This window comes from Microcaecilia unicolor, chromosome 4 (assembly GCF_901765095.1).
Source record: "Microcaecilia unicolor chromosome 4, aMicUni1.1, whole genome shotgun sequence".
In the NCBI taxonomy this organism is placed as follows: domain Eukaryota; kingdom Metazoa; phylum Chordata; class Amphibia; order Gymnophiona; family Siphonopidae; genus Microcaecilia; species Microcaecilia unicolor.
In genome coordinates, this window is record NC_044034.1 from 44,626,472 (window position 1) to 44,641,666 (window position 15,195).

Consider the following 15,195-nt stretch of genomic DNA (forward strand, 5'->3'; position numbering starts at 1 on the left):
TTTCTTGTGAATAATTTCAAAAGACACAGAGACCAGCTAAACGCGACCAGATCACTCATGAGTCGCGACCACCATTTTGACACGCCCCGCTACCCCTCTCCTGAACTGCGCAATATTGAATTTGAACATTTTATTCTGATTTTGGATACAATACGAAGTTCTTTAAAGACCAGTGATGTGATGTAAGGGATATTCCAAATTATAGGGGAAGCCATAATTTTATTGATATGGACACTGAGATCTTTTTCTCCACAAGAGATATAGAGTGATTAAGATTAGTGACTCTTTGTGTATGTAGAGAAAGCTATTTTGTAATTTCATTGATTTGAGTTTCTCCACTCATAATCTGCGTAGTCATTTTCTTTATTATTATTATTTATTGCATTTGTATCCCATATTTTCCCACCTATTTGCAGGTTCAATGTGGCTTACAAAGACCTGTTATCGCCATTCCAGGGTAAAAGATACAATTGGTGTTACAAAGAGATCAAGGATGACGAAAAAGAACTAAGCAGACAGTTATAGAAAGAAGACATTCAGAATAAGGGTGGAGTGGTGATGTGTTATAGTTAAGCTATGGATTCTCGTGGTAGGCCTTGTTGAAGAGAGAGGTTTTCAGAGATTTGCGAAAGTTAGTTATTTCGTTAATTGTTTTCAATTTGGTTTGTAGTGCATTCCACAGCTGCATGCTCATGTAGGAAAAGCTGGTCACATGTGTTAGTCTGTATTTTAATCCTTTGCAGCTGGGGAAGTGTAGATTAAGAAATGTGCTGTGGCAACATATGTGTGTAAAGAACCTATCAAGTCAATGGAGTAACGTGGTTAACAGGACATATCCAAACACAATGGTTGCACCCGAGTCATAGCAGAAAGCTACTTTATTAGATTTTTGGATTTATAGTCTTTGTGAAGCCTTTTTGCTACCTTTGGGCTTTTCATCTATATACAGACTCCTGAGGCAGGCATCTGGCCGAAACATGGTGCCATGTCGAGTCAATATTTGTAATGGAATAAACTGTTTGCAACTATTACCGTCTTCCTGGGGTGTTTGGACGTGTCCTGTTGACCACATTACTCCATTGCTTCACTTGTTTGTATGTGTAGTGGTCCCAGTTCCTCCACTTCGGTGGTTGTTTCTCATGTAAATAACCTATAAAATGCTAACCAGCAGAAAAGTATCCACCATGATATGATGGTGTATACTACAGGGTTGGAGCATGGGCAAAGTTCACAAGCATGCCCATAGATCATAAAATTCAGGGATATTTTTACTAAGGTGGCTGAAAAATGGCTTACGGTAGTGTAGGCGTGGGTTTTGGGTGCGTGCAGAATCATTTTTCAGCGCACCTGTAAAAAAGGCCTTTTTAAATTTTTGCCGAAAATGGACGTGTGGCAAAATGAAAACTGCCACGTGTCCATTTTGGGTCTGAGACCTTACCGCCAGCCATTGACCTAGCAGTAAAGCCTCACAGGTAACTGGACGGTAATGACCTATGTGCACCAAATGCCACTTGGCGCACGTCCGATACACTCGGCAGAAAAGAAAAATTATTTTTTGGCCGTGCGTATTGGACGTGCAGAAAAAATAAAATTACTGCAAGAGCCACGTGGTAGCTGTGTGGTAACTCCATTTTGGCATGCATTGGGCACACGTAAACGCTACGCGGCTTAGTAAAAGGTCCCCTCAGTCATCTATGCAAATATATGAATAATCTAGGTACAATTTGAAAAACATTTGTTGTAGCTCAGTTCAGTGAATCCCATCAAACAAATATAAATAAATGAAACCTCAGATATTTCAGGGAAAGGTACAAAGACCTAATTGAGCTAACAAGCCTATTCCCTGTACAGAGTCCAATTCAAATCATGTGTTTCAAGTGTCGGCAATGAAAAAAAGAGGAGTCACAAAAAACTCCCAATAGGTTTACATGAACTGCGAGAAAAAGGTACCAAAGAGTTCAAAAAATCACAATAGCACATAAGAAGTCACAAAGGTGCACTTATCTTCCATAATGCGTCTAACAAGCTCCTGAGGGTTCGAAATTCATCTCTCAAGACCCATCCCAAAGCTTGTACATTTCAAATCCCTTACAAAGGGAATTCAAGACTAGAATGATAGAGCACAAACACTGCATCCATTCAAGTGAAGTTGAAGCCTCAATGGCACACCACTGTATGGAAAACAAGCACACATTTGCAGATTTAAGATGCATGGTTATTGAACATATTCCTATATCTGTTCATCAAGGAGATATTAAAAAGAAGTTATATTAGAAAGAGCAGAAATGGATTTACAAATTGAAGACTGTAATTCCAGAAGACAATGGTTTGGTAGTGTGACGCTAGTACTGTATGAGATACACTATCAAGCCTAGGCCACAAATGTCTTTGTGAGTGCTCTCTCAGACAGGAATCTACAAAAATTAAATGGACTCCTGAGACAGGCCTCTTTGGCCGAAACACGATTTGTGTTGAGTCCATTGCATACTTCTGATGTGAACTCCAAAGTCCATTGCATACTTTGAATAAAACTTCTGATGTTAACTCCCTGAGTCCGTTGGACGTTTTGTTTTGCCATCATCTTTGGTGTCACCTTCGCTATGTTTGCCTGCTTGCTTTGACCTGTGCGAGGGTCTTTTGTTCTTCATGGTGCGACCGCACCTTGAGTATGGTGTTCAATTCTGGTGGCAGCATCTCAAGAAAGATATAGTAGAATTGGAAAAGGTGCAGCGAAGAGCGCCTAAAATGATAGCAGGGATGGGACGACTTCCCTATGAAGAAAGACTAAGGAGGCTAGGGCTTTTCAGCTTGGAGAAGAGACGGCTGAGGGGAGACATGATAGAGGTATATAAAATAATGAGTGGAGTGGAACAGGTGGTTGTGAAGCGTCTGTTCACGCTTTCCAAAAATACTAGGACTAGGGGGCATGCAATGAAACTACAGTGTAGTAAATTTAAAACAAATCGGAGAAACATTTTCTTCACCCAACGCATAATTAAACTCTGGAATTCGTTGCCGGAGTACGTGGTGAAGGCAGTTAGCTTAGCAGAGTTTAAAAAGGGGTTAGACAGTTTCCTAAAGGACAAGTCCATAAACCACTACTAAATGGACTTGGGGAAAAATCCACAATTCCAGGAATTGTTATGACATTTTTCCACTCATCACCACTCAAAAAAACTCCAAGTTCATCTATTAATCATGAATTTGTGCAAACAGTAAAAATATAAAAAATATTTTGCTTCACAGTATCACACCAACCAGAAACTGCCCACCCAATCTCTACCAGATTGCCATAGAGAACTTCCAATATAGACGTTTTCCCAAAATGGGCTACTTCAGGGCAAACTTAGAGTAGAAACTATCATTTCACACAGTACTTCCACCGTACAGTGAAACTTAAAGTACATCATGTTACATAAATTCAATGTCAAATGCCATCACTGTACAGTAGACAGTTCTTGCCAGACCATATCACACTGACGTAACAAAAGGATTTTAATGGCTTCAGTTATGCTATGATCAACTCCAGTGGCTCTGCGCTAGTGGTGGTGGCCGTTTTTGCCGCACAAGGGAACCTTTTACCGTCGCAGGTAAAAAGGCTGAAAAAAGAAATGGCTGTGCGGTAAGTTTGTAGTTGCCATGTGGCCATTTGGGGAGGAGCTTTTACCGCCACTCGTTGGGGTAGTTGTAAGGGCTCCCACGCTAACCCAGCGGTAACTGGGTAGTGCATGACACTGCCCAATTACTGCTGGATAAACCCCCTGAGAAAATATTTTTTAAAATATTTCTGCTAGCTCCGGAAATGGAGCGCGCTGGGGAGGCGGAGGTATCTTTCCCTCGCAGCTACCCTTTAGTAAAAGGGCCCCATACTGAGGTAGGAATGCTGACTCACATTTTAACACTATCTTTGGATGGAGTGGCCTAGTGGTTAGAGCACCGGTCCTGCAATCCAGAGGCGGCCGGTTCAAATCCCACTGCTGCTCCTTGTGATCTTGGGCAAGTCACTTAACCCTCCATTACCTCAGGTACCAACTTCAATTGTGAGTCCTCCTGGGACAGAGAAATATCCAGTGTACCTTGAGCTACTACTGAAAAAGGTGTGAGCAAAATCTAAATAAATAAATTTATAAAATAGACTCACAGAAGCGCCAACAATCCTGGGTAAATGCACTCATGTAGATTTATACCTGTTCAGGAGTTGGCATAAATGTATTGGTCATCTGAGAGTTTGGAAAGACCATTATAATAATTATATGGACATATGTGTGGTAAGATTTATCAAGTCCAGAGTCATTTTATTTTATCGCTGTACTGTGCATTTAGCCATACTTTGTTTGATTAACATATTGACCTGTAGGGATACTATGACTTAAGTGATTGGTGAAAGGGGCGTGTGAGTCTCCGGAGTGGGTACAATTGAGTGACAGTTGATGTGAGTTCCGAGGAAATTTGGATGTAAAGGCTTAGGATGAATAATAAATGTTAAGATTATTGTGTGTGTATATATATATATACATCTGCCATTTGGATGCCCAGTCTCCCAAGGTCCTCTTGCAGTTTTTCACAGTTCTCTTGCTATTTAACAACTTTGATTGACTTTGTGTTGTCAGCAAAACTAGTTATTCCCATATCTAGATCTAGATGGGAAGGCGGTAGAACTAGAGGACATGAAATGAGATTGAAGGGGGGCAGACTCAAGAAAAATGTCAGGAAGTATTTTTTCACGGAGAGAGTGGTGAATGCCCTCCCGCGGGAGGTGGTGGAGATGAAAACGGCAACGGAATTCAAACATGCGTGGGATAAACATAAAGGAATCCTGTTCAGAAGGAAGGGATCCTCAGGAGCTTAGCCGAGATTGGGTGGGAGGCGGGGCTGGTGGTTGGGAGGCGGGGCTAGTGCTGGGCAAGACTTCTACGGTCTGTGCCCTGAAAATGGCAGATACAAATCAAGGTAAGGTATACACAAAAAGTAGCACATATGAGTTTATCTTGTTGAGCAGACTGGATGGACCGTGCAGGTCTTTTTCTGTCGTCATCTACTATGTTACTTTGAATGAAGGGTTTTGCTTAGTTTGTACTCTGATTATAGATTCTTTACTCCTGTGTGAATATAAATGTACATGCATCAAATATACTTGTATGTATGTATTTTATGTAATACACGTGCACATTGCAGCTCCACATGCACTGTATCCATAGTAACATAGTAGATGACGGCAGAAAAAGACCTGCATGGTCCATCCAGTCTGCCCAAGACAAACTCATATGTGTATACCTTACCTTGAATTTGTACCTGTCCTTTTCAGGGCACAGACCATATAAGTCTGCCCAGCAGTATTTCCCGCCTCCCAACCACCAGTCCCGCCTCCCATCAGCGGCTCTGGTACAGACCGTATAAGTCTGCCCTCCCCTATCCTCGCCTCTCAACCACCACCCCCTCTCCCATCAGCGGCTCTGGTACAGACCGTATAAGTCTGCCCTCCCCTATCCTCGCCTCTCAACCACCACCCCCTCTCCCATCAGCGGCTCTGGTACAGACCGTATAAGTCTGCCCTCCCCTATCCTCGCCTCCCAACCACCACCCCCTCTTCCCCCCCAACTGCTCCAAATTCCTCCTCCAAACATTCTAGCACTCAAATCGTGAAAAAGTAGGTGGGAACTTCATAGGCCTGTATCTCCCCTGGGGTAATTTCATAAAAACCTTTTTCCACATGTAAAACAGGATTTGCATGCAGGAAAAAAAAAAAAGACAAAATTACCCCCAAAACGTATATGGTCAATTCATGGTTTTATGTTTCAGGAGCCAATGTAATTGGTTTTCTTACTAATAGATCTCAAATGGATAAACACTGATTTCTGCAATTGATTGAAATAAAAATGTTAAAAGAAATGCAGCAAACATTTGCTTCTGATGGAAGGGTTTTTAAGCAATCTGTTTTATGCAGTTTCTTTGAGTGAGAAACAAGACACTGAGTGGCATATCAAAAGCAGTTTGAAAAGATTTACAAGCTATTTGCTGTCAAAATTACTGCTGAAAAACCTAAGGACACAATGTAATAGTACAAAGGATATTTGTGCTAGATGGAATGCTGGTAAAGATTTTCAATGCATTAGACATTACTTCTAACATTTTATATCGATTGTCTTTCAGCCCTTGGCTGGTATTACTTGTGATCAATTGAATGTAGTTTTCTATGAGATACTAATTTACTTCTTCGGCATTCTGTAACTAATGTGAAAAAGCATCAGCTTCCATTCTGTGTGTTCCACTGTGAATTATAATAATAATAATATTTATTTTATGCTTTACCACACTAAGGAGTAATTTTAAAGGCATCCCCACAAGTAAAATGGTGTTTTATGAGCAAAAATAGTATTTTATAAATTTTCTTCGAAGTACAGGAGTCTAAACGTTTCCTCATGCAGCCTGTGTAGACAGAAGTTTATCTAACCTGAATGGAAATTTCCTGGATTCACAGTTGAGGAGGGGTTAGCATTTAGGCAGATAGCACTAGATTCTATAAATGGTACCTTAAAAATCGTCGCAAAAAATATACAGCTAGGCATATTCTAGAAACTATCGGTTTATAGAATATGCCTAGGGCCCGTCCGTACGACTATGTAGTTGCAGGAATTTACACCAAATAAAACTTGGTGTAAATGCCAGGAACTAAGTTAGGCACGGAGCGGGTGCATTCTATAACAGCGTGCATAATTTATAGAAACACCCACAATCTGCCCATTCCATACCCATGGCCACACCCCCTTTTCAGCAGTATGCATTAGAATTTATGCATATCACTTTATAGAATATGCTTAGCAAGTTGTGCGTGTAAATTCTAATTAAAGTCAATTAGTGTCCATAATTGCTTATTGACAATTATCGGTGCTGATTGCTTGTTAAGATAATTAAGTTGTGCACGCAATAGAGAATATGACCTGAATTCTGCATGAAACTCAAGTCACACTCTACAGAATCTGGGGGTATGAGGTAATGCTCTATGGGGCCCTTTTACTAAGTCGCATAAGCATCTATGCGCGCCCAATGTGCGCTAAAACGTAGTTACTGCCTGGCTACCACATAGCTCTTGCGGTAATTTCATTTTTAGCACGCGTCCGATACGCGCATCCAAAAAAATAATTTTTATTTTCAGATGCACGTATTGGGTGATGCTCGTAGGTCATTACCGCCCAGTTACCATGTGAGACTTTACCACTAGGTCAATGGCTGGCGGTAAGGTCTCCAGACTCAAAATTGCCGCACGTCCATTTTCGGCAAAAATCTTAAAAGGCATTTTTATGCAGGCGTGCTGAAAAATGATTTGGCACGCGCCCAAAACACGCATCTACACTACCACAGGCCTTAGTAAAAGGACCCCTATATGTTGGTTATAACAGCAACTGTGCATGTAAATTTATTCTAAAATACTAGTCAGTGAAAATCCGCCTGGGCTGAGGAATGCTGAAATTCAAACCAAACAAACAGTGGGAAGTAGACCTCGCACTCCAGAGATGGACAAAAAGACTTAGGAAGCTTGAATAAAGTTTATTGATGGAAGACTCGACAGAGTACTGTGTTTTGGTCTTGGGAGTCTTAAGTTAATCGTACATGCAAAAGTTTCTGCTTAAAACAGATGTTGCAAACATCAGGTTGATCTTAAAAAAGACCTTTGGATGAAAGCTCTATGAAGTCTTGTTGGTGTTACTCAGAAAAAATGATGAAAACACCATTATACAAGCCTACGTTTTCAGTTATAATGCTTTTGTATCACTCCATGGTGCGACTGCACCTCAAATATTGTGTGCAATTCTGGTCACCGCATCTCAAAAAAGGAGAAATGGAATTAGAAAAGGTACAGAAAAGGATGACAAAAATGATAAAGAGGATGGGATGGCTTCCCTATGAGGAAAGGTTAAAGCAGCTAGGGCTCTTCACCTTGGAGAAAAGATGGCTGAGGGGAGATATGATAAAGGTCTATAAAATAATGAGCGGAGTGGAACAGGTAGATGTGAATCGCTTATTTACTCTTTCCAAAAATGCTAGGACTAGGGGGCACGCAATGAAGTTAAAAAGTAGTAAATTTAAAATGAATCTGAGAAAATATTTCTTCATTCAATGTTTAATTGAACTCTGGAATTTGTTGCCAGAGAATGTAATAAAAGCAGTTAGCTTAGCGGGGTTTAATAAAGGTTTGGATAGCTTCCTAAAAGAAAGGATTCATAAGTCATTATTAAAATGGACTTGGGGAAAATCCACTGCTTATTTCTAGGATAAGCAGCATAAAATGTATTGTACTGTTTTGGGATCTTGCCAGGTACTTGTAACCTGGATGGCCACTGTTGTAAGCAGGATTCTGGGCTTGATGGATCTTCGGTCTGTCCAGGATGGCAACACTTATGTAAGTTATGCATCTAACTTTAAATACAAGCACTTATGCAAGCCAAATGGCTGGTATAAATGCTTACAGCGAACTGTAGGTAGACACATAATTGCACATATTCTATAACCTGCGCACAAGTTCGCAAATCTATACTATGAAAACTCACAAGCACCAATCAATTACTCATGCTTCACAGTCATGAGATCTAAATCTTTGACAATTTTTTGATAATTTTTATACTGCTGTTTCATTGGGTGTTATTTAAGGCGCTTTAAATCACCATAAGACTGGTTTTTAAAGTTAATTTAAAAGTTAAATGAAGAAGCTGATGCACATTTAAGGGTTGCACATGTTTAAAAGAAAAAAAGGGAGTTTTTTTGAGACCGATGAAATACATCGGGAACTAGCACAGCACATAACAAGGCTAGTCGTATCCTAGGGTTTTCCCTAAGGATCTTTGAGGTCTCTTTTTCTCCTTAAAAAATTTTTTATCAAAAAATGGTCAAAGATTTAAATCTCATGACTATGGAACATGAGTAATTGATTGGTGTTTGTGAGTTTTCATAGTGTAGATTTACTGAAGTTTAACACCATCTAACACTACAGTTTTCCTGTTGTATACAGGTACATAGGATCTCTAGGGGAGAGGAAGGTACAATAGATGATGTGGATGGACAGACGGAAGAGGCCATATGGCCTTTGTCTATGTTTCTATGTAACTAATGGCACATCATAGTAATTTATTATTATTATTATTATTATTATTATTTTCAACTGTTTACAAATCAAAGATTATTTATTTATTAGGATTTATTTACCGCCTTTTTGAAGGAATTCACTCAAGGCGCTGTACAGTAAGAATAGATCAAACATGAGCAGGAGGCAATTAGAGCAGTAAAAATATTCGAACAACGATATAAAATACGGCATGGTATACTACTTGCAATGACAACACAATATGTACTAGAACATTATAATTGGTAGTGAGGGGTAAGGCAAAGTTGTAACATATAGATGAGTAAGAAAGTAGGAAGAATTAGAGAGTAAGGTGATTGATTTGAAGAAAGTTGCACGTGAGGTCAGAGAGATGGTTAAATATTATCTCAGCTAGGGTAGGAGTGGATAAACATGTCCCGCTGCAGTATGTGCAGCCCGAGTCAATCCTTGTGTGTGTGAGTGAGACTAACAAGTTAGTTACTTCTTCCATTAAAGGCTTGGTTGAAGAGCGAAGCTTTCACCTGCTTCCTGAAGTAGAGGTAGTCTTCGACAAGAAAAGTATATGAATCGCACATTGAAAAAAACAACATAATACAAATAAGAAATATATATTTTTAATATACTATATTAGCCCACATTAACAGAAACCAAGTGGCATAATCTAGAAGTTAGAATTAAAAAAAAAATCAAAATAGTGAGAGAATGTGTCCATCTACTTAAACCCCTGTAATTTTGGATTAACTAATCTAGGCTTCATCTGCAATAACTCCTTCCCCTTCTAGAACAAAATGCAGTTCGGAGGGTCCAAAGAAGACATATGTAATATCATTCAAGGAAATCAAACATTGACATGGATAAAATAATTGAAATGTCATTAATAGAGCTACCACTTGCTGCCGATAAGAAAAAACTTGTTCCTTCTCGTCTGTCTCAGTTTAGAGACATCTGGAAATATAGAAATTTTACCAACCAAAAGTTACACTTAGATAATCTAAATAATAAACATGAAAGTATGTCCTTGTATGTCATAGCAATTTGTGACCTATAGAAAATAAACAGATGTGTCTAAGCAGCAGACATAGATTGCCCACGTTCCAAGTCAGCTGGAGCAAGCAACTGAAGTGAAAATGCTCCAAAAACACAAAATCAGTACAAATCATGTCCTTACTTTGTTGATACTTAACAGAGGCTTGCAAGAAACAATTAAGCAGCAGAATTTATTTGAACCAGTAGAACAGTCTGAGATCCCTTCATCCTATAATAGATTCACTACTTGTCGGTTAACCTTTTGATCTAGTGCTCAACAGATACCAAAAGCTTCAGCTATTTTTATTTTTTATCTGTTTTAAAATATATAATTGCCTCTTATTTCCTACCAGAACTGATTTTTTATGACAGTAACTCGAAACCCATATCTTCAAATAAAACTAAGCTTTTCTCTCCAATGGACAGAAAATGGGAACAAAAACTTAACAAAGCAGGTTCATAGGGGCCCTTTTACTAAGCCATGTAGGCACCTATGTGTATCCTAAGCACATCAGTTTTGAACTACCAAGGGAGATAATTTCATTTTTTACATGCATCCACTAAGTGCACCGGAAATTTTCCGGCGCGTAGCACTAACTGGGCAGTAATCGGCATTGTACGCACATAGACCATTACCACCCAGTTAATGTGTAGGACTTTACCCCTAGGTCAATGGGTGGTGTGATAAGGTCTCAGGTCCAAAATGGATTTGCGCCAATTTTTACTTTGCCGCACGTCCATTTTCGGTCTAAAAAAAGGGCCTTCTTTGCAGGTGCACTGAAAAATGGACCTGCAAACGTCTAATACATGGGTCTACACCAGAGCAGAAAAAGAGCACAACTGGGCCTTCAAGACTGAGACGACAGGGGTCCTTTATTGAGATAAGACCTGACAGGGGCCGTGTTTCGGCTTTAACAACGCCTGCCTCAGGGGCAGTGGCGATCCTAGCCAGCATGACACCCGGGGCGGAGCGCCGATGCGCCCCCCCCGGGTGCAGCGCGGCCCCCCCCCCCCCGCGAAATGACACCCCCCCCCTGGGTGCACACCGCTGGAGGGGGGGTGCCGCGGCACGCGCCTGTCAGCTGAGTTCGCTGACTTCGCTAACTTCGCTGCAGCTCCCTCTGCCCCGGCCGGAACAGGAAGTAACCTGTTCCGGGGCAGAGGGAGCTGCAGTGAAGTTAGCAAAGTCAGTGCACTCACCTGACAGGCGCGCGCCACGGCACCCCCCCCAGCGGCATACACCCGGGGCGGACCGTCCCCAACGCGCCCCCCCCCCTTGGTACGCCACTGCTCAGGGGTCTAGGTGTAATTGCGAATTATGCAAGTAGGAAATTCGATTCCTCAACAGAGGAATGTATTAGTTTACGTAAAGACGCCGTCAGTCAGCAAAGACAACCATGGTCAATAGTAAACACTCCTGAAAAGCGCCGTCGGTTAGTTAACTATTTGCATATTTTTGTTTCTCCAGTTCCTTATATTTTTCAGCCAGTATTTGTGCTCATTGTGTTTGCAAAGGATTCTAGCTTACCTACTTTAATCATGCCTGCCTAAATTACAGTGTCTTGTCCTTGGTCAGGATGAGTCTTGCACTTACCACAAACAACTCTAATCAGAGCTGTCTAATCTTCTTTAAATGTATGCTTCTTGCAGATTTTCCCATGACCTCCAGTGGCTTGCTGAATCTGTAAGACCGTAACATTTTGTTGATTTTCTAAGACATGTTCAATGCCGTTGTGAGAGCATGAGTGGGCATAGGGTGAGGATCCTTCACAAGCACAGTCAGGCCATGATTTAAAAGCAAACAAAACTCTTAAAATTGTGTGGTTCAAAAAGGAAAAACACAGGAACCTGTTTCCTCACAGGCTGTTAGTTCAGGAGTATACATCAAGTAGTTTGGAGCTCAATTGCAAACAAAAGAGAGGTTCTGATTTCTACCAGACCACAGAAGAATCATAATATGTACAGTGTTTGCAAGGTAAGAGCATTTCCTAACTCATGGCTACCCCTCTGGTCCTTCAAAAGTACATCTTTTAGGGCTATTCTGGATAGCTGCTTCTTCCTGCTCTGGGTGTATCTTTACCCAGCCCTGGGCTTTTATTTTCCCTGGCTGAAAAACCCAGGGCTTTTTTTGAGGGGGTACTGAGTACTGGCACCTTTTCCATTGTCTGCTAAAATTGACCCATGGACCCCCAAGTTTTAATGAAAGAGCTCAGGCTCTACACACCAATTCTGCCTTGTCATAGGTTCTGTGACTGGTTGCAGGGGGCCTGGCTATTGTGGGGAGGGTCCCTCAGTGATTACCCCAACCCCTGAAGGGTGGCCTAGCATTTGAGTACCGGCACCTTTTTCACTAGAAAAAGTGCACTGGAAAAACCAGTCCTCCTGGCTGAGCTTCCCAGGCTTAAGCCTCTTAATGTAACCCTGTGAGGGAGTGTGCTTAAGGGGGACCAATATCTTCCCTATACACTTTCTCACAGCCTTCTTTTAAATTTAGACTATAACTTTGCTGATTAATTTTGGAACCCACTCCTCAGTTAATCACTGTCTTTACTGCAATGTCCCCATTGTGAATTAGAAGTTCTTTCTTGTAACCATAAAGAGGCAGATAAACTCTCGGCAGGAATAGCCCAATATTGCAAGATGGTTTTCTCATTGCGCTGATGTGTTTGCATAAAGTGCAAAAAATTGCTATAGTGATTTTCTTTCAAGAATGTGGGTGAGAAATTGACAACTTTTCACCAACAAAGCTTAACTGCACCTCTTCATTTCAACCAGAAATGGCGCAATAATGCATTTTTGCGTACATAAATTACCTCATGAAAATCACTAAGGGGTCTGTTTATTAAGTAGTGCTAGCTATTTGTTGCATGAATGAATTCAAATCAGCCATAAAAACACATCTCCTCACTCTTTTCTATCCTCCTCACTCTTGACTTTTTTTTTATCTCTTAGTTTTTTTTTTTACTGGCAGCCTAATTGTTTTTGTTTAAACAGCTTAGAGGCCAGTCCCTGGCACACACATTTTATCAAGCATTTAGAAACACCTAGTGGTTAGGGTGGTGGACTTTGGTCCTGTGGAACTGAGGAACTGAGTTCGATTCCCACTTCAGGCACAGGCAGCTCCTTGTGACTCTGGGCAAGTCACTTAACTTGAGCCTGCCATGAGTGGGAAAGCACGGGGTACAAACGTAACAAAAATAAAATAGATAATATTGGAGATTCTACATGGAATGTTGCTACTATTGGAGATTCTACATGGAATGTTGCTATTCCACTAGCAAGGCTGCGCAGGCTTCTGTTTCTGTGAGTCTGACGTGCAGGACGTCAGACTCACAGAAGCAGAGGCCTGCGCGGCCACATTGGTGATCTGCAAGGGCCGACTTCTACATGGAATGTTGCTAGTGGAATAGCAACATTCCATGTAGAATCTCAAATAGTAGCAACAGTGGAGGAGTGGCCTAGTGGTTAGGGTGGTGGACTTTGGTCCTGGGGAACTGAGGAACTGAGTTCGATTTCCACTTCAGGCACAGGCAGCTCCTTGTGACTCTGGGCAAGTCACTTAACCCTCCATTGCCCCAGGTACAAATAAGTACCTGTATACAATATGTAAGCCGCATTGAGCCTGCCATGAGTGGGAAAGCGCAGGGTACAAATTTAACAAAAATAAAATAGATAATATTGGAGATTCTACATGGAATGTTGCTACTATTGGAGATTCTACATGGAATGTTGCTATTCCACTAGCAAGGCTGCGCAGGCTTCTGTTTCTGTGAGTCTGACGTGCAGGACGTCAGACTCACAGAAGCAGAGGCCTGCGCGGCCACATTGGTGATCTGCAAGGGCCGACTTCTACATGGAATGTTGCTAGTGGAATAGCAACATTCCATGTAGAATCTCAAATAGTAGCAACAGTGGAGGAGTGGCCTAGTGGTTAGGGTGGTGGACTTTGGTCCTGGGGAACTGAGTTCGATTCCCACTTCAGGCACAGGCAGCTCCTTGTGACTCTGGGCAAGTCACTTAACCCTCCATTGCCCCATGTAAGCTGCATTGAGCCTGCCATGAGTGGGAAAGCGCGGGGTACAAATGTAACAATAAATAAATAAGATGTAAAAGATCTACCTGTACCAGAGATGGTTTTCAAGGGTGACAATGAAGAGGAACTGAAAGAAATCTCAGTGAACCTGGAAGATGTACAGACCCAAATGGCATGCGCTAGTTACGGTATTTCACAACAAAGGAGAGAGGGTCCAAAGTACAAAACAAAGTCCAAAATACAACAAAAAGCACCAAGAGCCTTCAAAAGAGGGACACAGTTCATTTAATTATAAAAGTCAATCTTCCAAGATAGACCCGACACGGGCCGTGTTTCGGCACATAGCGGTTGCATCAGGAGTGAAATGTGTTCTGATATAAAATGAGTGCTGTGTAAAGCAACCAAACTTCTTCCTTCTGAAATAAAAAAAAGAGTTCCATCCACTCTATAGAGTGGTCACGTGATACATCAAGAGCAAAAAGGTCCCCGACTCAGTAGCTGCAAACGATGAGAAACCGTGGGTCCATAGCCCTCTGCACTAGTAGCTCTGCAGATCACATCCCCTATGATGTAACTTCCTGTTTTGGAGGGTGGGATCAACAGAGCCGCTAATGGCGCACAGAGGGCTAAGGTCCTGAAGTTCCTCACTGTTTGCAGCTACCAAGTCAGGGAGTCGACGGCCCAGCAGGCAAAGTAAGCAAGTGAGGGAGCGGGTGGGATGCTCAGAGGGGAAGGTTGTGGATTCTATTTCTTGTTGAGTAGCAGCCCAGCAGAAGTGCCAGTGAAGAAGTGAATGATGGGCGAGGAGGAGGGGGAGTGAGAGAGAAGATGGCCAATAATGCTGCTGGTGGTGATTGATGTTGGGGGGTTGAGAAGATGGGCAATGGTGCTGGTGCTGCTTGATGATAGGGGACACACAAAGAAAGAGATGAGATGATGCTGGATGGTGGGGTGAGGGGAAAAGAAATAAGGCAATATTACATAGTAGAGGATTTGAGGAAAGAGACTGGATGATGGTGGGAGGGGAGAGAGACAGGGG